The following is a 23,556-nucleotide window of genomic DNA, read 5'->3' as shown; positions in this document are numbered from 1 at the left end:
CCAAAAAACGATTTGCATAAACATACAGCTATAAATGTATCAGCAATGGCATCCTATTTATATCCAAAAAGTAAATGGTCAGAGAGAATTTTAGAGCTATCATTGAGCTAAACAAGGACCTGGCACCTTGTAGTCAGTATTTTGGTGGAAATAACTAATTATTGGACCACCATCTTCTTACCATAGCATTATTTAAAATCAGGCATTATTTGTTAGATATCTTTAATTGGTTTCCCCATCTGGTTAACTGATATTCTATTAAAAGTCCTGGTTTTACCTCTTTTCTCAGTATGGCTTGGGAGTTTAATAATGAACAACATCTATTTTTAGAATGATTTATTTATTCTGAGTCCACAAGCTGAAAAATAAGCAGAAATATGTTGTATTGTGTTAGATAATCGATCACTTAGATTACTGCTTTCTGAAGAGGTTAAAAGCCAAATATTAGTTATAGCAATGCACTGGCAGAAAACAGACATCTCCAGAGACTAGAAAAACCTTTGTTCATTGGGAAATAATTAAATCTGTGAAAAGGAAAATGAGATAATGCAGCTGCAGGACTGATAAATTTGATACCTATAAGCACTTTACTTCAACAATGCTTTAAAGACGTTCCCGGAGTTTAACAATATTTTTCAAAACATTTTTTCTGAATAAGTACTAGGAATGTTAACACTGGGGGGGGGGGGGGTTCCCTTTTCTTTTCCATGCTGCTTATTGCAGCCTCTTGAACACTGCATTGAGGATGCTTCCCTCTATTGGGAGAACAGTATTAGTGCATTGTTTTTTAAAAACATCTTGACCCACATTTGGAAGGACTGATGATTAAAAATATATAGCATGCACAAGGGCTTGGGCTGCTGACTAAGGCTGCAGTCCTAACCCCATTTACCTGGAAGTAAGCCCTACTGAATTCAATAAAATTTACTTTTGAGTAGGCATGCTTAGGATTGCACTGTAGATCAGTAACTGAGTTGGCCCTATACTCAAAAGAGCTGAATGCGCTGTTTTCTCTTTCTGCATTTTCCACAGAAAAAGTAATAAATCTTTCCTTTCTACTGTCCTAATATATCAGTATCACTCAGAATCTTCTTATCGTCTTTATGTTTTTCTCTTATAAAAGATTGAAAGAAGGTCTTCTTATAGCGAATACCACCGCATCATATTATAGTGCTGTTGTTGTTTTTGATAAATTGCTAAATATATCACAGAAGCACATGAATTAATCCAGTGCAAACCATGTTTCCCCTTTTCCTAACTGGGCTGGAGCAAACTTTGTGCTGGACTGGACAAGTCTCCCTCCATCATGTGATTGCAGCCAGCATATAATTGGCAGCCAGGAGCATGATTTGCAGACACGACCGGATTTAGGTTTGATGAGGCCCTAAGCTACTGAAGGTAATGGGGCCCTTTATAAGTCCAGCTGTCCTCTGTCAACAACAAATTTTTGTGCTGAATATTTTAGGGAGCAGGCTAGCAGGCGGGGCCCATTACTTACATCATAGGAGCCTACACAACCCAAAACACTGTTGCTGTATGTAGGTTTTATTTTATTTGTTTTTTATCTTATATTTGGAAATGTACATCCAGTTTTCCCCTTTATTTTTTTTGGGGGGGGGCTCCAAGAGAGTGGGTCCCTAAGCTATAGCTTATTTAGCTTATACGTAAATTCAGCATTGTTTGCAGATGAGATGCACTCACTATGATCCAGGTCATGGTGGTGATGAGCCTCATGATGTTCTAGACATTATGGTGTGGAGGAGGAACCATGTTAAAGATATCTTGTTATTCAGCCCTTGAATAATGAAACACTTTATGAAGACATTACCTAAGTATCAAATAATAATAATAATAATAATAATAATAATAATAATAATAATAATAATAATTTATTTGTACCCCGCCCATCTGGTTGGGCCTCCCTAGCCACTCTGGGCGGCTTCCATAGAAACAAAAAATACAGTAAAATATCACAGATTAAAAACTTCCCTGAACAGGGCTGCCTTAATATGTCTTCTAAATGTCAGGTAGTTATTTATCGCTTTGACATCTGATGGGAGGGCATTCCACAGGGCGGGCGCCACTACCAAGAAGGCCCTCTGCCTGGTTCCCTGTAGCTTTGCTTCTCGCAATGAGGGAACCGCCAGAAGGCCCTCGGCGCTGGACCTCAGCGTCCGGGCAGATGGGGGTGGAGACGCTCCTTCAGGTATACTGGGCCGAGGCCGTTTAGGGCTTTAAAGGTCAACACCAGCACTTTGAATTGTGCTCGGAAACGTACTGGGAGCCAATGTAGGTCTTTCAAGACCGGTGTTATGTGGTCTCGGCAGCCGCCCCCAGTCACCAGTCTAGCTGCCGCATTCTGGATTAGTTGTAGTTTCCGAGTCACCTTCAAAGGTAGCCCCACGTAGAGCGCATTGCAGTAGTCCAAGCGGGAGATAATATAAAGGTATGTGCCAGGGACTTTAGTAGCCTCCAAATTTTGTTCAAGTCAGTTACTTGCTGTGGGTTGGTAGTTGTCCCTAAGTTCAAAGTACTGGCTGTCTAGTCTACTTAAAGAGAAGATGTTCCTGTTTAAGTTCAGTACAGAAAAAGCTTCTGTGTAATTTCTTTAACCGTACCCTGCCCTAGAATGAAGCACCATTATACTTTTCATTGGTGAAGAAAAGTTGCCAAAAATTGAAGCTCCTTCAGACTTCCTCAGCTGGTGGAGCTGCCATATTTTGAGGTGGGCTTCAGTGAAATGAATGGAGACCCAGTGTTATCCTGGTGATCAACAGAAATGTCTGTAATTTGGTTGCCATTATTCTGTTTGTATTGTTTGCATTCAGAAACCTCTCACTTGAATAAATTATTTTCAAGTTCAGAAGCTTTTGATACTTTTCAGAAATGCCTTGCTTTATGTAAAAGCATCTTGGATGTATCCACCAGCCCCTTTAAGCATCATGCAATGCTCATTGTATCTCGTATGGTCCTGTAAATGCTACCCCTATTCAGTCATTCTTCACAGGATTACCATTGAGTGATGGGGAGAGAGAGGTGAGCCTGTTTGACCCTCAACACCCTTTAGAACCTTGTTCTTGCAAATCCCCAAACTTTTGTGGTGGAACATCTGTCTTTTCTGCACAGTTAGGCTCCTCACATGATTTAGAACCCAGGAATATAAGGCTGCTTAAGCCACTTTCTTTCAGACTTGTTTCTTTATCTACAAAATGAGAGAATAATATGGACCACACTTGGCACAGGCTTGTAAGGATTACAACCTGAGAATGTATGACATGCTTTAAACATCCGCAAGTGCTATATGGGCATTATTATAGAGCAGTAGTGGAATGCACCCTACTTAATACAGTCTCTTAAATGTACCACTGTTTACTAGGACATCTCATTGTTGCTTTATGCTCAGTTTGTCATTCACTATAAATCCTGGGTTCTTACATGCTCTGCTTTGCTTATGTGAGGCAGCAAGTCAAATGGCCAGATTTATGGGAGCTGCTTAGGAACCAGGAGTGGAAGAGCTCCCACACCTAACCTATAAAGAGAGGAATGCCTTTAATAGTTTATGGGAGACCTGTGCATGAGTCTAAATGCGTATACTGATTTGGACTTGTTCTCTAGACGAAAGAATATTAAATAAAAAACATTAGCCGTTAAGTGTCTCTCACCTCTTTGCACATTTCCTTCTTCTACTGCCTGTCCTTCACTTTCTCTCCATCGCTGACAACCCACATTTCATCTACACTTTCAACACCTCTTTATTAGTTTCTTTATTGTTCCTTGGAAACTTGATGTGGAAAGTTGGAGGGTGGAATGTTTTATTTGGGATTTTATAACGCATTTAAAATAAATCACCACCAAGCATCATCATTATCATCATCATCATCATCATCATATCCTTCCACGGTTGGCAGAGGGGCAAGCTGAGAAAAGAAATAATGAGGATAGCAAATTATGGCAAGGATACAAAGTCCAGCCCTGTCACAAAGGGCTGTTCACCTCTCAACTTGTGGAGCCTACATATTTCAGTTCCACTACAACATGAAGACTTGGCCACATGTACGACAAAAGCGTGCACTGAAGTCAGCCTGGGTAGCCTTATGGCACACTACCATGAGTGTTTGCAAAGCTACTTGTGCTGTGCCACTGCAATACCCTATTTGGGTTCAACCTCACTGCAGCCTCCTATGTCAGTCCACACATATTTGCATTTCTCTTAACTGAACTGTCTTTGCTGATGATGGAAGTGGAGTGATGAAACATCAAGACTAAGGTGATGTGCACATTACTATTTACTCTGGTTCCAGTGCACTCCCACCACTGGTGTTTGAAGCCATGCCCAAATTGGGGGGGGGGGGCAACCTGCTGCTTGTCCCAGGAAGAAAGATTCCATTGGTCACATAGGGAAGAAACTAGACTGATGGTTTGCTCACTGGTAGTTCAGTCAGGGCAGGCTGCAGTTGATTGAGGGTGTGGCTGATAAAATGCTGTAGGCCTTGACTCTTCCTGATTGCTTATAAGCCACCTTAAGGGAAATCATGAAAAGGATAAAGTAACTGGTAAGGTGTGGTAGGCTGGATAATCTGCTCCTTGACCCATGGTAAGCATGCAAAATTAAAAAAGTTATAAACCTTTCCTTTTCTTAAAAATCAAAATAAAAAATCAAGCTTCTAAATTGTCCAGCACAAAAGTCTCTGGGCCTATTTGCCTGTAATTTGAAAGACTTTAGTTAACCACCTTGAAAGGTTTAGTTCACCTGTAAATTCCACCCACTTCTGTAATAAGGGGGGGATTATAGTAGCTTTTTATTTCCTAGTAGTGACTGGGAAATAAACTAATTTGGTTAGACATCAGGGTGAATTAGCTACCCTGCAACATGCAACAGACTTCCATACCCATAAACCATATGTTTGAGCACATGAAAAGGGGCACACCCACAACTTGTACTCATAGGAGCCAACTCTTAGGGGCTGAGATCCCATTGACACCCCCCCCCCAATAAAATATTTGAGGGAGCCGGGAGGGCAAAATTGCCATTCAAATGATGTGTGTGCCACATTTTGGGATTGATTATGTGGGGCAGGGCTTAGAATCATAGAATCATAGAGTTGGAAGAGACCACAGGGGCCATCGAGTCCAACCCCCCCTGCTTACCTGCCTCCACCCCATATTTTACCTGCCTCCACCCCATATTTTATTCAAGATGGCACCCTTGCCCATTCTGCATATCTGGCTGGGTGAGTGTGTAAACTAAGTTCTCTGTTCTGGTGATCAGTGATTTCAAATCTATGCAATACTGTAATAAAAGTGAATGTTTACTATAATTATTTTTTTTCCATCTTCCTTTTCTCATGCAAGATATTCACGTCAGTTTAGAAACTTACAATTATCATGTAACATAACTATAAAACATTGGAAAGGATCTTTATTCATTCTAAAATATTGATAGGCTGCTTTTCTTTAAAAGCAATATTGAAGTTGTTGCTGTTGTTTGTTTTTATACAAATTGTTGTTAATAAAAGCAGCAGGAACAATAAATAATTAAGGTCTAATGAAATTGTACATCATAAGCAGAAAACAATAGCTTTAAAATTTTTAAATGACAACAGTAAAATAATAAAATTATATACATAAAGCTGTTGTACACTGGGTGAGACTCCTTGGGTCTTGGGCAGTGGTCTTCCTCATGATTATGATCTGATTATTTAACAAATTCAGAGACTGAACCTTGGATCTTCAGCTTGCAAAGTATATGTTTTTCAATTGAGCTATAGTTTTTTCCAGAAACTGCTTTAGGACCTTAAAATCACCATAGCACAAACATATGGGAGACACGCTTAAGGATTATGAGTGAAGGAATTCATGTGTCACTTGTTTTAAATTTGTAGGATCTCCTTAACTTTACTAGTATGTATGATTATTTGAATTTTTAAAAAATAGATAGCAAGTAGACATTTAGATGAAGTTGGCATGCAATTATTTTAGCTGTTGGCTTAAAAACAGAGCTACAGTACATTGCATTAGGAGCACTGTACAATTCTCATAGTTATTACTTGGTAGGTTGCCTCTTGAGTGGCAAATTAGAACTCATTCAGCTAGAACTGTTGCAGTGATGCCTCTTCAGGGTTTGCAGGCCCAGATACTTGAAGTACATTACGTACTTTCCCATATACTCATGCTTTCACATAGTTCAGTATTAGAACAGCATGAAATCATCTGTTATGTGTTCACCTCGGTTCCATCTAACCTTACACATTAATCTTCAGCTATGCTTAGGTTTAATCAGTACCGCTACAGTTTAGATTGCAGTCTTATGCTGCTGCCACAATATAGCAGAAAATGAACAGGCAGCACTTATACAGAGTCTGAGTCTGCACAAAACTGGTTTCGTTTCTGCTCAATACGCACCCCACCTGCAGCCAAAAATAAGGAGGCAAGACACAGATGCTTGGGAAACCACACTTTGTTTAGCATATCATAACATAAATGTGCAATGAGAACTGGAACCTGTGTAAACATAGGCTAAGGCTTTCCACTTCCTTTTGGCTTGTAGAATCTGAGCAACCCACATGTGCTGTGAGCATAAGCTGTAGATGTTTCAGCATGCCACCAGCCAGCCCCTACTTGTCTGAGACAGACACATCTGATTCACTATCCCCATACGTGCTAAGAGTGTGACGCTTGTATGTACCTCAAAGGGGTTCTTATCCCACCCCAGAGTCCCACAGCTCTCAGGATCCCCCTTTCACCACTACAATACTTGATGGCACTCATCCATGGTTCTCATTTTGGTTTAATTCCCACACAGCCCTGCTTTGGTAAAGGGGGCTAGCCTCATTTTTAGTCTCTTTCACTTACCAATCTGATAAAGCAAGCCTTCATGCCTTGCTGTGGGTCTCACAGAAAATAATAATATCTTTACTCAAATCTGAAGGGTCTACATTCTCAACCCTATTTGTATTTGTTTTGAACACTGTGATATTTTCACAGTCTCCTGATATGGAGAGTGCCTTGAGGAGTCATGAATTTGTGTTCAGGATCCCATCTTGTTCTTAGTAAAGATCTTGCAGTTAAAGGTAAAGGTACCCCTGCCCGTACGGGCCAGTCTTGCCAGACTCTAGGGTTGTGCGCCCATCTCACTTAAGAGGCCGAGGGCCAGCGCTGTCCGGAGACACTTCCAGGTCACGTGGCCAGTGTGACAAGCTGCATCTGGCGAGCCAGAGCCGCACACGGAAACGCCGTTTACCTTCCCGCTGGTAAGCGGTCCCTATTTATCTACTTGCACCCGAGGGTGCTTTCGAACTGCTAGATTGGCAGGCGCTGGGACCGAACAACGGGAGCGCACCCCGCCGCGGGGATTCGAACCGCCGACCATACGATCGGCAAGTCTAGTCGCTGAGGCTTTAACCCACAGCGCCACCCGCGTCCCCATCTTGCAGTTAGGATGCTATAATCTCCCATAATGACTCATCATGCCAACAGATTCATACTTGCCAGTGACAAATCACAAATTGGGTTCCATGGTATGCTTGCATCTAGGATGGTGAACCTTAGGTCCCTGGTCCAAATGCGGTGTGCCAGGACTCTCAGCCCAGTACCCAGCATTCCCTACAGACTACACCCCAACCCCACCTTCCCCAGGCCACATCTCATACTCTCCTCATGTTATAAAGCAGGGGTGGGGAACTGAATCCAGCTGGGGGGGCAGTTCTTTTTCTCCCCCATCCGCAAGACAATTTAGACAGTTTTATGCACTTGTTAGACATTTAATTCATTCAAAACAAGTCATTTTAAATCTTTCTACACCAAGTTCAGCACAGACTATCCTAAAACTTACCGAGTCTCCTGCACTGCCATCTTTCAAAGCAGCCTATTGAACCATTTTCTAACTATAAGCTATAGAACCCACTGTGGCCCTATAATAAGATTAATCAGTATGTTGTGGAATAAACTGAAATAAAAGTAGAAATCATGAAACAGAAAAAGGCTTCTGTGTCTTTGTAGAATATATGAGAAAGCATATCAGAAAGATGAACAATTCCACGTTTGGTTGTTTTATTTGGATTTGAGCTGAAGATCTAAGACTTGAATCATGCCGAGCTGATGCCTCTCTGTTTGCACAATGGTTATTCCTACAGATTTCAAAGGGCTAAATTGTCAAAATAGTCCCGTGGATGTGTGAAATCTAATCATTTTTGTACCGATTACAGCGCTCTTCTATTTGAAATGGATTTTTGAATTCCAGGGGGTTGGAATTGCGTCTTTGACCGTCGCTTGATTGTTTGTAGATATTGCAAATGCCTTTGGATCTAGGCAAAGCGGTAATGGCTTCAGGCAGGGTAATGGCCTTGCAGACGGTTTTTCCAGAGAACTATATGTACTGGCCAATAAGTTTTGGTGTAAAATATGCTCTGCTAAATGGTGTTATCAGGAGGTGACAGTAAAGCCTAACTCCTCCAATGAATAGGTGACAATTCTGGTACTTTTGTTTGCATTAGTAATTTAGTAGCAGAATGGGACCACCTGGGAGCCATGAGAAGTCTGCCTTTCACATTGCTTTCCCCCTGTAAATGGCTTTCTGAAACAATTTTTAAACCTTAATGGAGGGGAAACTATTGTAGATATGATTTCAGGCCTTAATCTGAGCCATGGCTTGACAAGGATCTGTGCTCAGCCCTGGAATATATAATCAATGAATACCCTGGAATATCATGTGACTACTACTGAACATGTTCAGAGTTCATTCCTTTCACCAATGAGCCACCACAATCAAGCTGCCCTGATCTGGGCTAAGATAGGCGTTTCATGTCAGAGTACATGTTTCTTAGTTTTAAGATGCAATACTTCTCTTTATAAAGGTTATAAGTTAGCTACTATATTATTTTAAAGAATGAAATTAAGCAATGCATCTCATTTGCACAAGAGCAATGGTCTTCACATCCTTCTGGCCACAAAATGTGACACCCATATGTCTTACCTGCAATGATTTAACATGAATACCCTTGCCCTAAGTTTCCAGAATCTACTGTTTCTACTGAGTGAAAATAAATTAGTTTTGAAAGTAAAGCATTGCAATGATGCTATGGTGTCATCATATTGAAAATTATTATCAGAGCCACCTTCTTAGTTACGGTTTGACCTTCCCAGTTTAACATTTTCCTCAGTGACTAGCATTTTCCTCAGTGACTAGGCTGTATGTTGTGAGCACAAGCTGTTTTATTTCTTGCCCTCCTGTAATTTATTAATGAAACTGGCAAATGCTCTCTTGAGGTTTCAAGTATGCTGATACTGCTTTGGGACTCACATTGCCTATTGATGTGCTGGCTTGCTTGCTACCTGCTCAAGCTGTACATTTGTGAACAGGTATTGATTACCATTGCACTGCGCTTTTGCGAAGGAAACTGGGCCTGTCTAGTTCGCCCGAAACTTCCCACCACCGCTCAAGAGAAATTGGGAGTATGAAACAATCGACTAAGCATGTTTACTAAGAAGTATGACCTATTAAGGTCAATGGGCCTTCCTTCCCAATAAGTGGTTTTAGAACTGCAGCCTAAATGTCAATTCTGCAAAGTGCAACGGAAACTTTCATGAAGAAAAGTATGCACTTTATTTTCAACATTTTCCTTTGGTATTTTATAGGGGCAGCCCAAATGCAAAAGGTGTTACAAATACAGAGGGAATTAAAAGGGCAATTACCCATTCTCAACTACCTTGCCAGTTGTAGTTGGATAGATGCTTAGCAATCCATCTTCCAAGCCTTCAATTATCACTGGGTCAAGTCAGATTCAGTATTTCCCTGTTTCCAGGTACATAGTCCCAGAACAATCCCAACTACTTAACTCTGGTATCACTTTGCTGCTCCTTACAGTCCTCTGATACAGATGGTGCCAATCCCCCCTGCCTGATTTTCTCATTGCAGGGAATGAAGTGAGCACTGGGAAAAACATGGCTAAATTAGTAAGTTGCTTTGGGGATGTGCGACTATTGGCTTGAGAAAATAAATAATTCAAAGAGAAGGTATATTTTCAACCACTTCAATTTCAGGTAAGTAGCATCCATCTAGATATTATTATAGTTGCAACTAAAAAACCCGAGCATTTTCTATGGTTCATTAATTCTGTTTCACCCCCTGCATATTTGAGATACACTCTATTGCGCAGACTGTGATAATCACCAAGCAAATTCATTTCAACCAGCAGTTTTCGAGAAGACTGTGATCAGTAACTTGGATGTCATTCAGAAAACCTGCCTGAAGTGTAATTGTAAATTTCCCAGTTTGTATGTCTAAATTATCTGCCAATTAATTATCAAAATAATTGCTGGAGCATTAAGATTTTTGCTCTTGGCTTAACTGTATTAAATCTTCCTAAATAACTTCTGCACATCCCCACTCTATCAGAAAGGTCATTATAGTCACTTCAGCTTGCAAAAAAACTATACTGTTTGCCTGCTTTCAGATGTCACAGTAAACCATGGTTTATCATGATTGGAAGAAGCCTAGGCAAGCCTTGGGCTCCTGGATTCCCTCCCCCCTCCTTCAGTGCAGTTTTGCTTCTCTTTTTCTTTTAATTAGCCGTGACTTCTTATAATTAGCTGTATTATCCAAACCTCCCCGATTGTGATTAATCTTTTTTATTGTGTATTTTTTTTAAAAAAAACTTCAAATTTCATGTGGGTTATGAAGATGACTTGTTTGAACTAACCATGATTTCGAGTTTGAATATAATGTTACTGTGGTTGAAAATGAAAAAGAAAGGTTCCTGTCTCCTTGCAGTCACAATGGAGGAGGAGAGAGGAGAAGGGAGAACACAGTGCCAGAAGTCATTCAACCTCATCCTTTTCATGACATTCCCGGTTTAACATGACATCTGAATTAAGCCAATATGCCATATTGTCAATTGATTTATTCATAATCCAGTTAATCACCAAAAATCCTGGATGCACTGGTGTAACTTTAATGAAAATACTTTACTAAGGTGGTGAAACCTCAGCTTATAAAGGAATATTCAAGACTGAGTTGGCTAATGTAAGGATTATGTGCTGTTCTCTTTCAACTGAAAATGCATTATTATAGCAATTAGAGACATAGGTGGTGCTGTGTTTTAAACCACTGAGCCCTGAGATAGAGTGAGCTCCCGTTGCTCTGCCCCAGCTTCTGCCAACCTAGCAGTTCAAAAGCATGCCAGTGCAAGTAGATAAATCGGTACTGCTGTGGTGGGAAGGTAAACAACGTTTCTTTGGGCTCTGGTTTCCGTTACGGTGTTCCGTTGTGCCAGAAGTGGTTTAGTCATGTTGGCCACATGACCCAGAAAGCTGTCTGTGGACAAACACTGGCTCCCTCGGCCTGAAAACGAGATGAGTGCCACACCCATAGTCACCTTTGACTGGACTTAACCGCCTGGGGTCCTTTACCTTTTTTATTATAGCAATTGCATTCACTTTTTCAGTTGCTTACACTTTCTGAGTTTTCATAAGCATGAATTAATTTCTGAAATTTGCTGCCTCGAGATGCGATAACTATTACCTTAAAGGGATTTAAAGGAGATTATAGACAAATTCATGGAGGACACAACTATCAGTAGCTGAGGAACTATGCTGAAGAGAGCCATTTCCTTTATACTCCTTTTATGGACTTCCCAGAGGCAACTGGTTGGCTGCTTTGGGGAACATGATGCTGGAAAACTGGATCATTGACATAGCAGGTCTCTTCTTATTTTGTAAAACAGGAATGTTGATGCATCCATACATAGCAAATGTGCAAATGTGCAAATCAGCAAAACACCATACACAAATAAGCTGGAATCAATCACAATATGAGTACAACTAGTTTGTTCTCTTCCTATTTGCATATTTACTAGCCATGGTGGTTGTGTTCTACCTCCACTGATAGAGACAGTACAGTGGTACCTCGGGTTAAGTACTTAATTCGTTCTGGAGGTCTGTTCTTAACCTGAAACTGTTCTTAACCTGAAGACCACTTTAGCTAATGGGGCCTCCTGCTGCTGCTGCGCTGCCGCTGCACAATTTCTGTTCTCATCCTGAAGCAAAGTTCTTAACCCGAGGTAATATTTCTGGGTTAGCGGAGTCTGTAACCTGAAGCGTCTGTAACCTGAAGCATATGTAACTCAAGGCACCACTGTATGCCTCTTAATGCCAGTTGCTGAAAATCACATGTAGGGAGAGTGTTGTTGCACTCAGCTTCTTCTTGCGGGCTTCCCATATGTATCTGGTTGTCCGTTGTGAGAACAGAGTGCTAGACTAGATGGACCTTTGACCTACCCCAGCAGGTTATTCCAATGTCTTAGATGCCTCATTATGCAGTAGAAAGGAATATGTGAACAAATTAAAGGTACCAGAAGCTACAACAAACTGTGCGTGCTCAAATAAATAAATTATAGAAATTATCCTAGTTCAACTGAAATTCAGAATGAATGGAACGAAGGACAGAACAATGAGGAATACAATGCGGAAAATCCTCTCATGTTGCCATTTTGTTAGATTTTAGATAGTTGTTTGTTTGCCTGGGGCATGGATTGGGGGGGAGAATTTGGTGTGAAAACAGTTTTCCTGGCATCTCTCTCTCCCCCCCCCACTTTCACTTCCCACAGCAAAAATATGCAGATGTTGCAAGCCAAGATATATAAAGAAACCATCGCATTCTATTTATGAACTAAAAGACGGAAAGAAGGCAGATGTACTCAATGCTTCTTTTGCGTAATTCTCTCTGGCAGGGAAAATCTGGAGCTTCTTTGAGAACGAGTAATTCTTTTTCTCAACTGCACACCTATGTTATAAAATGGAATGGTTTTTTGTTTTGTTTTTAAAGCACTGTTAATGGTTAGGCTAAAATATTAAAAGCACAAGCAAGGTCCTGCTGGACTTGACCAAAGGCCCATCCTTTTCTCCCAGTGGCCAGCCAGGTGTCTATGGGAAGCCCACAAACAGGACCTATTATTTAGGTCTTCTGCATTTCTTTGAATTACAGAAGAAATTCCTCACTGTGTTATGAAGTCTCACTGGATGATCTACCCCGCATCAAAAATTCAGAAGGTGGGGTGTTTACTGAGAAACCGGAAAATATTTTATTCTCTTAAACTGTCAAGAGAATGGTCTTGTTTTGGGTTTGTTTCTGTTCGGAGGACAAAATTATTCCATATATTTGGGATCATTGGGCAAAGCAACAGATATGCAGCTGGTATTCATTAACATGTTTGAGAAACTAATATTGCACAGGATTCCATCAAGGGACAGACTACGGCTAAGAAGGGAATCTATTATTTGCAACTATCTGGGCATCAATGAAAAAAGAGATATTTTTAAGCAAACTTTCTGCAGTATTTATTCCTATGTCTAGTAGGAGCTGTCTGTGCCAACAAAATCAATTAAGGTGAATCCATCAGGATATTCACAGAGGAAGCTTGGTTTATACTGACCTAAATTACAGGGCTTTTATATAATATATACCTCCATAAATTTTGTGGAGTGGTGGTATTATCAGTACTGTATTTATTATATTACTACTCTTATTCATGTTTCTTCTTTTGATGCTGCTCCTAGTAACTCAACTACTAGCAGTATTACTAGTACTTGTAGTAGTAGTATCATTATCAGCAGTATCAGTATGTATTACGGGTGGGGAACATTTTGGCAGGTATATAGAGTTTTAGATTTTTTTCCCCCAGCCATGCATGTACAGGTATTGTAAGCGAAGAGATTTGAATGTTATTCTTGTCAAAGCAAGAAGAAAAAGCAGCATATTGCAAAAAGTATCATCGGATTTCATAAGACTGTGTTAGGCTGTAATGGGATCATGCACCTTACTCAGTGTAACTATTAATGCAGATTGAAGGGAAAGGTTGCTCACACATGCCATACTTTTCACTCACACATACTTTTTATTATCTCAATAGCATTTTTCCAATTGCTGCATGAGGAACTGCATGCTTAGCACAGACTCTTTTATGAGCTTGGAGAGCTATATTGTATAAGAATAATTTCCTCTAATATAAGCAGCTATTCTCTTATCACAACAGTGCATGAAAATTTTTATTTAAAATGTATTGCTTCATATTTGCCATGTTATGATAGCGCAAACCTGTGTGACCTCTTCACTTCTCTCTCATTTTTCTCATATGATATAGCTTCTGGCTCTTGAAGGAACAGTTTTTTGATAAGAGCATATAAATACAGGCTAAAAAAATTACCAATAATAAATGTGTGTCTCAGACTGGAATATTTATTGTATTTACAGTGCTCTTGACCTTTGAAAGTGCAAGATCTGTTTTTGAACGTTCCACATGCCACCATCGGCCTAAGAACAAGCAAGGAAATATAGAAAAAATTAAATCATCTCCTCCACCCTGAGATCTACAGAATGCTTTAACAATTCCAGAGACATGCCCTCTTTTTGGGTAAGAAAATGCTTCAAGTGATTCTATCAAATTAAGACTGCAATCTTAACCAGGAAGTCAGTCCAAATGAATTCAGAGGTGCTTACTCTCATGTAAGTGGTCTTAGGATTGCAGCCTAACACAACATCCAAAAACTAATTGAACCAAGTATTGGGGGTGGGGGTGTCCCTCCACCCAGCTCTCCCAGCCACTAAACTTGTAAGAGTATGGGGTGACTACTGCCCTGAGAAGCCCAGGAAGGAGAGAATTTTAATTGGACCCTGAGTCATACGCAGAGTACCTCCACTGATTTCAGTGGGTCTGCTCTGAGTATTGCAGTGAGATGCATCCCTTTGAAGCATTTTAAACATGTTGGCACGGCAAATACAGCTGTGAAGCACAATAGTCCTTCCAGGCACCAGAATGCATTCCCTTCAGAATGAAGGTCAGAAAGCCTTTTCAACAGAAAATATTTCTGTTACATTTCTTCCTACATTCGTAAGTCATAGAACACCTTCAAAACTTCTGCAGAGCAGTCTGGAGATTTCTATATGAAGATGAAAACTGTGCAAGACCAGGGAATTGTATACAAATTTACCTGGTAGTAAGCTTTATTGAACCTAAGGAGATTACTGAAAATGCCCCATCATGTATCACCACCCAGATAGCTTTAGCCACTGGTGTGACAACAAGCAGGGCACCCCCAGCTGATAATCAGGAGGGGCAATACTGGAAAAGACACTTTTCTTCAGGTACAGTGCTTGAGTCACAGGTTATTCAGTGCTTTGTATACTGGGCAGAATAGCTCACAGACAAGACAGTGCAAGATTGGAGGGTTGGATTAATATCGCTTCCCCTCACTACCCCAGATAATAACAGGGGAAGTAGCATTCTATATATTTTGAGATACTGCTGCTATAAGAAGTGCTAATCTTTCTTAATTGATTTCCCCCTATTTGGGCTTCTATATTTCCATGTTTCTCACAATAAGATTACATTTACAATCTTTAAAATCCCTTTGTTATTTTTCTGAGCCATGCTATTAGACCAGCACGAGCTATGAATTTATGCTGTGTTACCAGCACAAATGATAATTACTTATCGATGTAAAAATTAACAGTTTCCAAGGAAATACTTTTGCACCCTTATTAGTTCACTAATTGCCTACCTAGTTTAGACTTTGTATGGCACTTCATAATATATTCCACCCTCTTTACAACACCCTTCAGCCTAGCTAAGTGCTTGCAAAGCTGTAAAGAGGTCTTGTTATTTTTAATGAGGTCAAGGGCATTTTAAAAAGCACTTTAATGCTATGCAGCAGTGTGCAATAGCTTGGTGTTATGGTGCAGTATTTAACTAACAGGTCTATGAAGGTGGTCTCAGCTATCAAACCAATTAATAAAATCTGATAATATTGTGAAACAACTCAACACAGCCAAATGTAAACAAAACAGGTAAATACCACAAAAGAAAAGCAACCTATAATGACACTTTATTTTTGGAGCAGTGATTTTTAGCACACTTCATATGCAGGGCAGCTTAGCATTTCAGAAAAGTGTTTGAAATTAGTCAAATGCTCCAAGCAATTCATGAAAGTATGCATTATAAATTATAAGTCTCTTTCATTTTCTATTCTAGGTTTTTCTAGTACTGGCCTTGAGCAAATGGCAGCTATGAAAATGAGGAAACAAACAGTTCAGCTGGTCCCTTGTTTTTCCTCTGCGCTCTTTGCGTCTGGGCAATGTCCTCGCTCATGATTTCGACTACCCTGTCTTTATGCAGCAGTTGTATTCAATGCAGCCCTATAAGAGTACACCCACGAAAATTAACCAACCTAAATTAGTCATGCTGATTAAATGAAATGTCTGTTAAATGCAGTGCAGGGTTTTGGATTAGATGGGCCTTGGGGTTCATTCCAACATTACAATTCTTTGAAAGGTGGGCAGGTGGGGAGATAAGTGGAAACCTCCTGCCTCCTTGTGCATGGTCCAATGAAATGGACCAATGAAGAGGACCAAAGTTGACAGGAGAAGCTTTACACTGGTCATTTCTGCCAGCTGTAGGTTGAAGGCTCTTGATCTCACATAGAATCATAGAGTTGGAAGGGACCACAGGTCATCTAGTCCAACCCCCTGCAATGAAGGAATCTCAACTATAACATCCATGGCAGATGGCTACCCAACCTCTGCTAAAAAAACTCTCAAGTGAAGGAGAGTCCATAACTTCATGAGGGAGTCCGTTCCACTGCGAAGAACTGTCAGAAAGTTCTTCCCCATAACATCCTCAGCTGTTGTAGATGCCTGTGTACAGTCACAGTGCAGCTGAGGAAATATATAAGTTCTGAAATTAAAGCACACATGCAAGCAAACCGGAATTAAATTGCAGCTGATTTTCATATTAATAGAAAATTTAGCCCAGACAGAAAAGGTTAATTTGCTTAGAAGTGATCATGTCTCAGTTGTTAATCTATGGCTGACTCATATGCTTCAAGGCAAAAGTGATTATACGAATGCAGAGAAATATTATAATTTAGCATAACAATAAGACCACTATTGAAAATTATTCAAATGTTTGGAATTTGGGTTTGGGGGTTTTGTTTTATTTTTTAAGTCAAGAGTTGGCAACATCTAAAAGCCATTTAATCATTGCTGCACTTAGTAATGTGATGTGGTGGTGGTAAGAATTGGGGTTAGCTTGGCCTGAACTAATGGGAACAAACCTTACAAACCAACATGTGACCTCACATGTTGCCTTACAAACCAACATGTGACCTCAATAAAACTGATGGGGATGCCCCATTCTTCTATATTACATTATATTGACATCTAGTGGGAGTGATATAAGAAGCAAGTATATTGCATGATTTATCATAGCAATCCTTAAAATATCATTGGAAGGTAAGCCATGTCATGAAAAAAGGATGAGGAGCTAGTGGCTTGCTTCAGGCCATCATGAGGACACATGACGGAAGAAAGACTTGAATCAAGGATTTTCGGATTTTCTGCTCACACACTTTCCCACTATTTTACACCAACCCAAATCGAGGGGGGGGGCAGTAGATGAATATTTCTGCCCTTACAAAAACCTGTTGCATGAAAGCAACAATATTCAATTATGTGTGTTTGAGAATGAAATTATAATTGACTTATAAAATACCTGCCATTATCACTATTGATTTGGTAATAGATGTTGCTGTCTGGTGGGTGGTTTCATCTGCCCCATCACATCCCCTGCTACTGTGAAGTAATGTGCCTCTAATATAGATTGCATGGGGAAGAGATGCTCTTTCATGGCTTGGGGATCCCAAGCCGTTTAGAACTTTAAATGTGCATTCAAATGTAAGTCTAGATGAGAATGGACAGACATTAAGAACCACCTGTCTTCCACCCTTGGAAACATGCTAAAGAAACACATCAAGTTCCATAACCTGTTTATCCGCAAGCTGCTCTGAGAGTGGCTAACAAATTATTTATTTAAATAAACAGGCAAATATAGATTGTTTTACAAAGGAGATTCTCCAAAGTTCAAATTCTGAAAGTACAAAATTATAAGAATGCATCAAACACCAGGTTTCTGCAGTCATGCCTATTGAGACGTAATTGATATTCTGTCAGAAGTAATGTCATATCTGATCAGTAACAAGTGTTTGCACAGCAGTTCTTCCTCGTGTCACCACGGCTGAATCAAACGACTGGAAAAATTGAATGACAGAGATCTTATATTTTCATCAAAATGTATATTTCCCATCAACTGTTACATTTCTTCCAGGTGATTGCTACTGTGGCAGTGAATGTGATAGCAAGACTTTGCTGTAGACTAGATGAAAAGATGCATACCCTCCAACATTTCTCCAATGAAAATAGGGATGTCCTATTACAATTATTATTATTATTATTATTATTATTATTATTATTATTATTATTATTATTAATTACACTGCCCATCTGACTGGACTGCCCCAACCACTCTGGATGGCTTCCAACATATATAAACACATAATAAAACATTAAACGTTAAAAAATTACCCTATATAGGGCTGCCTTCAGATGTCTTCTAAAGGTTATATAGATACTTCTTGGCTTGGGGGTCAGATAACTCCATACCCTCCAAAATTTCACCAGTGAAAATAGGGACACCCTAAGGAAAAACAAGACATTCTGGAATCAAATTAGAAACCAGGGACAGCTTCTGTAAATCCAGAACTGTCCCTGGAAAATAGGGACACTTGGAGGGTCTGAGGATGTTATAAGCTTTGTATGTAATCTAGTGTTCTTCAGTTGAAGATAAATGCTTATAAGCATCTCCCAAAATTATGTAGAAGAGGGGAAATGCAGTGTAGTCCCAGCAGGCAGATGTTGCAGCCTCCTCAGTGATGCTAAGCAGGCCTATGTGTGGCCAGTGCCCAAAACATCATGAACATTGTTTTAAGCTTGGTTATAAATATAATGAATATAACAAAATTCCTAGAAAATGTGTGTGTTATGGTGTGTGCAAGTAACCTGTACAGCACAATGTTCTAGTCTCAGGATTATTCCAAGACACAGTACTGATGAAATAAGAATATAACAGCCAGCTGGATCAAGTCAATGGCCCATTCATTCCAGGATCCTGTTCTCACAGTGGCTAACCAGAAATGTACCTCTATGACTGCCTACAACTGGCATTAGGTCAACCATTGGCTGACTTCCTGGGGGAAACAAACACAGAGATCAGAGCCATTACACAGGTCATTGCATTAGTTATGGCATAATATTGTGGTGGGCAGGGGACTAACACAGGGATATATTAATGTCAGCAGGATCCTGAGGAAACTATAAATAGGATGCAGGACAAATTAGAGCTGGGAATCCAAAGGGGGGCAGGTACACTGGCCATAAGATTCAGCTTGCACCCGGGGCTTTGGGAAGCAGCCTGTTCTGTTTTGAAGCAGCTCTGTGTCTTTCCCATTAAACTCATTATTTTAGCCTGAATTAGATGTCTTAAAAACAAAGCCATTTCCCTTCAATTCACTGTAATTGGGAATATAAAAATATCTATAACTTTCCTCCCCTTTTCAAGAAAGTAGATAAAATTTCCAAGCATAAGAGTCTCTCCAAAGTGAATTAAGCTTGCCAAATTGTAGGCAAGCACATCCAGGGATTTTAGTGTAGGACACCTCTAAAGTTTGATATATATATTATTTTCTGTCAGATTTGGATGAGATTTGCAGGCATTGTCACCCCTTCTGAGAGTATGAACACTGCTAAATTTCAAAATGATAGCTGAGAAGACTTTACCATTTTGGAGTGGGTCCAATAGGATTTAGGCAGGGGCAGGTATAATATCCCAGGGGTCACTGATGGGGTGTGGACTTCTGCAACCAACCACCCTAGACCTCTGGTGATACAGTCTCTGCTCCCTGGAAGAAAGATCTTTCTAAGGGCTTGGATAGGTGAATGGGCAGGATTAGTTTTAATATTTATTTCAACATATCCCTTTCCCAAATCACTGTGATTGGAGTGCCCTGGGAAAATAATTAAGTGTAATTAAAAACTAAACCAATGTTTATATGATAAAAATGAAAGATTACACTTTCAATGTGCATTTCTAATGGTTTTGTTCTGGACCATCTGCTCTTCCTGCTGCTTAAAATAATATTTTTCAATAGTTCTGCGTTATTAACTCTGCCCTGGCCTCCTTTGACTCCTCCCACTTCATTGTTTCCATCCCTGCTGTCTGCCCTCCCCCCCTCCCCTTTAAAACAGCAATTAGTTGTGCTATGGCTCCATGGCACCTACTCTCCCTATGCAATTGTGCACAAGTGTAAACTTGTTGTCTTTCCACAGAAGAGGATGCAAACAGAGACACAAAAAACAAGTGGAGGCTCCAGAGGGCATTTAGGAAGGGGGTGCAGAGAGAGATTGTATAAGAGGGCACAGAATGTGAGCAGGAAGTGGGCGAGCGTCTCATCTCTTAACAGCTACAAGCAAAATGTTAAAATAATTGAAGGTTCCTCTCTTCACTGTTCTCCCCCTTGCCCCTCCAGGAGCCACCCTCTGTCAAGAGCACAATCACCCCGAATACTCACTAAAAGTCACATCTTGGAGGGCCCTGAATCCATCTTTCCTTACATTATGAACATTTCAGATGGAGAGTTAAATCTAAGTTTCTGGGGAAAGTGTACATTTATATTTATTTTACTACAATACTTGCACTTTAGGATGAATCTTGTACTGCTTTGAAGAGCTAGACCTGTTAAATCAAGAGGATAGGTAACGAATTATGCGATTAGGAGTGCCATACTAAGTTGAATTCTGCTGTGAAATTCTGCAGGATTTTCATCTAAAAGGCATCATTTCTGCTTTATAGAAAAGCTGGGGGTTTTTTGGGTTTTTTAAAAATGATTTTCAGATGAGCAAAACCTGACTATTACTCTGGCACCTTAAGGAATAGCATCAGCCTCTTTTAAGCAGCGAGGGAATATCAGACCATTTGTTAGTAGACCTGAATAATATTGTCTGTCTCTGCATCCAAGATGTTGTTTGAGCAACATTTTCCATGTGGAGTCTTTATTACAGAAAGTCACAGTTAGTTGATCAGTCGTGATGTGTAATTTGGCATTCTAACATCAAATCATGTTTTACAAAATGTTACTGGGTTTGGTTGCCAAGAATTTTGAGCAACACACATTGTTTCACCACAAATGCTTCCTGATATGATTTATTTATTCCTTGTATTTCTATCTGACTCAAAAGAGAAACCATTGCACAAGTAGAAATAGCAACACACAGTGGCCAGGATCCAAAGAGCTACTTTTGGCTTGCTTAAAGGGCTTGTGCACATGCAGTAGAATGTTTATTTTTGAACATCTTTCCTTTGAACACCTGACTTTACATTATACCACAAACAGTTTTCGAATCTCCTCTTCCTTATCTAAGAAAAGCATCTAGCTATGCAGCAAGTGTGGTTATTGTCCAAGAAAAACAAGAAGTCCTGCCTTCTACTTGGGACAGACCAATTGTGGTTCTTCTACACTGTGACAACCTGAAGGAGCATCTCCACACCCACCATTCAGCCCAGACAGTGAGGTCCAGCACCAAGCGCCTTCTGGCAGTTCCCTCACTGCAAGAAGTAAGGTTACAGGGAACCAGGCAGATGGCAGATGTCAAGGAAATAAACAACTCCCTAACTTTTAGAAGATATCTGAAGGCAGCCCTGTATAGGGAAGTTTTTAATGTTTGATGTTTTATCATGTTTTAATATTCTGTTGGGAGCCACCCAGAGTGGCTGGGGAATAAATAATAATACATCATTATCATTATCATTATCATTATCATTATCATTATCAATTTACTAAAAAGACTTCAGGCATCTATTCAACTGTAATTGGGGAGTATGGGCTCATCAGGCAATCAGGCACCTCTGTCTCTATGAAGTTATGTGGTCACAGATAAGGTGAAGATTTCATCCAACTGCACAATTGGTCATTTTCACGTTGTCTGCTTTGAGTTGCTTGGAAAGCCTCTGGTGCATCTTCATGGTTTGGTTCTCTCAACATTGCCACCATCACCACCATCACTGCACTCCTCACATATCTCTGTTCACGTACCATCTCATCCCTATCCTTTCCCTTCATCTGCTCTGGTATAATTAACTCACTTAAGACACTTGCAATGCAACTGAGCAAGGCTGAAGTCTTCTTCTTTGGTGATCATTCAAAGCCGAGTAAGATTGTCTTCCATAAACACAGTTTTAACAGTGAGTCCGTATGTAACTATCGAGGCCAATTCTGAATCTACACATCCTTCCACAGTTGGGACATAAGTTTCTGGGTGGGAGTTGATCATGGTGAGGGTTTGCTAAACATGCCTTCCTCTTAGCTCATTTCTCCCTTTTGTCCTGAGTTTGAGTGTCTTCAAAGCCCATGACACCTTTAGTAAAGCCGGTTCTCCAACTGGAGCGCTCGCAGGCCAGTGTTTCCCAGTTGTCGGTGTTTATACTAAAGCTAAAGAAAAGTCTGATGAGCCTTCCTACCAAGGTCTAATGGGTCTTCTGTGGTTGAGAGCAGGAGCAGGAGAGTTCAGCCATCTTCCTCCATTCACACGTACATGTCATGCATCTACCAGACAGATCAAACACATGCTTCCATAGTTTCCTTTTCCTTTGCAAGGAGTATTTTATTACATTTTGAGGGAGCACATTTTAACTCTTCTCGGTTATCCTGCACATGCTATTTACACTTTGAAAACCATGCTAATTAAATCTGCATTTAGCATCACATCTAGTTTGGTCATCAGCAGCTCATTCCTTGCCATGATCGTCAGCCACACTGTTCATGGTTCTGCTGAATTTAACCCAAAGTTCCACCCACTGTTTTTCTTTTATTTCTGTTATTTTGCCTCCCAAGCTGTAGAGTGAAATCTGTCACCATTGTCCTCTAATAATAGTTCACAAAGTTGGTTATACTATGCCAGAAAGTCAAGCTCTTAGTGGTACATATGCTTTCCCCTTGCAAACAGAAATTACCAGAAATTACTTATGGCTGATCAGCTACAACCTCATCAAGGGATAATGGGAAGTATCTCTGGGCAGGATTTCAACACAGGTCTGTTTGCTTAAATACACAATGTCAGATTATTTTAAAAATCACATAAAATTCAATTTCCATCCACACTCCATGTTTTCCATGTAGAACAAGAATGAGAGAAGCGTTTCAAAAGGTCTGATGCATGGTGTCCATAAATAAAAAAATAGCATATATTTCTGGAAGGACATTATTGCATTATGAAAATACATAAATTTTCCATCTCATATAGCTTTCATTAAATTCTGCTTCCTTGAGAGCCATTAATGAACATATTTGCAAGTTTTTGAAAGAGGCATATAAATCACTCCAAACAGTTTAAAAAGTAGATGTCTTTCTCATAGCAGCATCTGAACTATTGCTTGAACTATAGCTCGGTAATCCAATTTAGCACGGCCACTTTAGCACAAAGCACCACATTCCTTATTGCAGATTGATGGAAAAGGCATTTTCAATAGTAAAACCAACAGTATTTTTGTTTTATCTAACACTTAAATGTCTAACATCAGTGCTCTAGACAGAAAGATGACTTGGAGATTCTACCTCAATCTGGTGTACTCCATCAGCAGAATTTAAAGTAGTGTGGTTAAAAAGGAATAGATTACCATC

General features: G+C 40.0%; 1 long non-coding RNA gene across 2 annotated transcripts; it reads left to right on the top strand.

Moving 5' to 3' along the window:
• Positions 1 to 4,468: 4,468 nt before the first annotated feature.
• LOC310677131 lies at positions 4,469 to 14,305 on the top strand. Of its 2 annotated transcripts, none has more exons than XR_014510947.1 (3): positions 4,469 to 4,594; positions 9,914 to 10,038; positions 14,246 to 14,305. It is a non-coding gene; the product is annotated as an uncharacterized lncRNA (long non-coding RNA). The 2 variants fall into 2 exon arrangements; XR_014510948.1 differs by lacking the exon at positions 14,246 to 14,305 and adding an exon at positions 13,228 to 13,387.
• Positions 14,306 to 23,556: the final 9,251 nt, after the last annotated feature.

This window comes from Podarcis tiliguerta (genome assembly GCF_965153285.1).
Source record: "Podarcis tiliguerta genome assembly, chromosome: 4".
NCBI classification, from domain to species: domain Eukaryota; kingdom Metazoa; phylum Chordata; class Lepidosauria; order Squamata; family Lacertidae; genus Podarcis; species Podarcis tiliguerta.
This window is presented reverse-complemented; position numbering and strand designations above follow the sequence as displayed.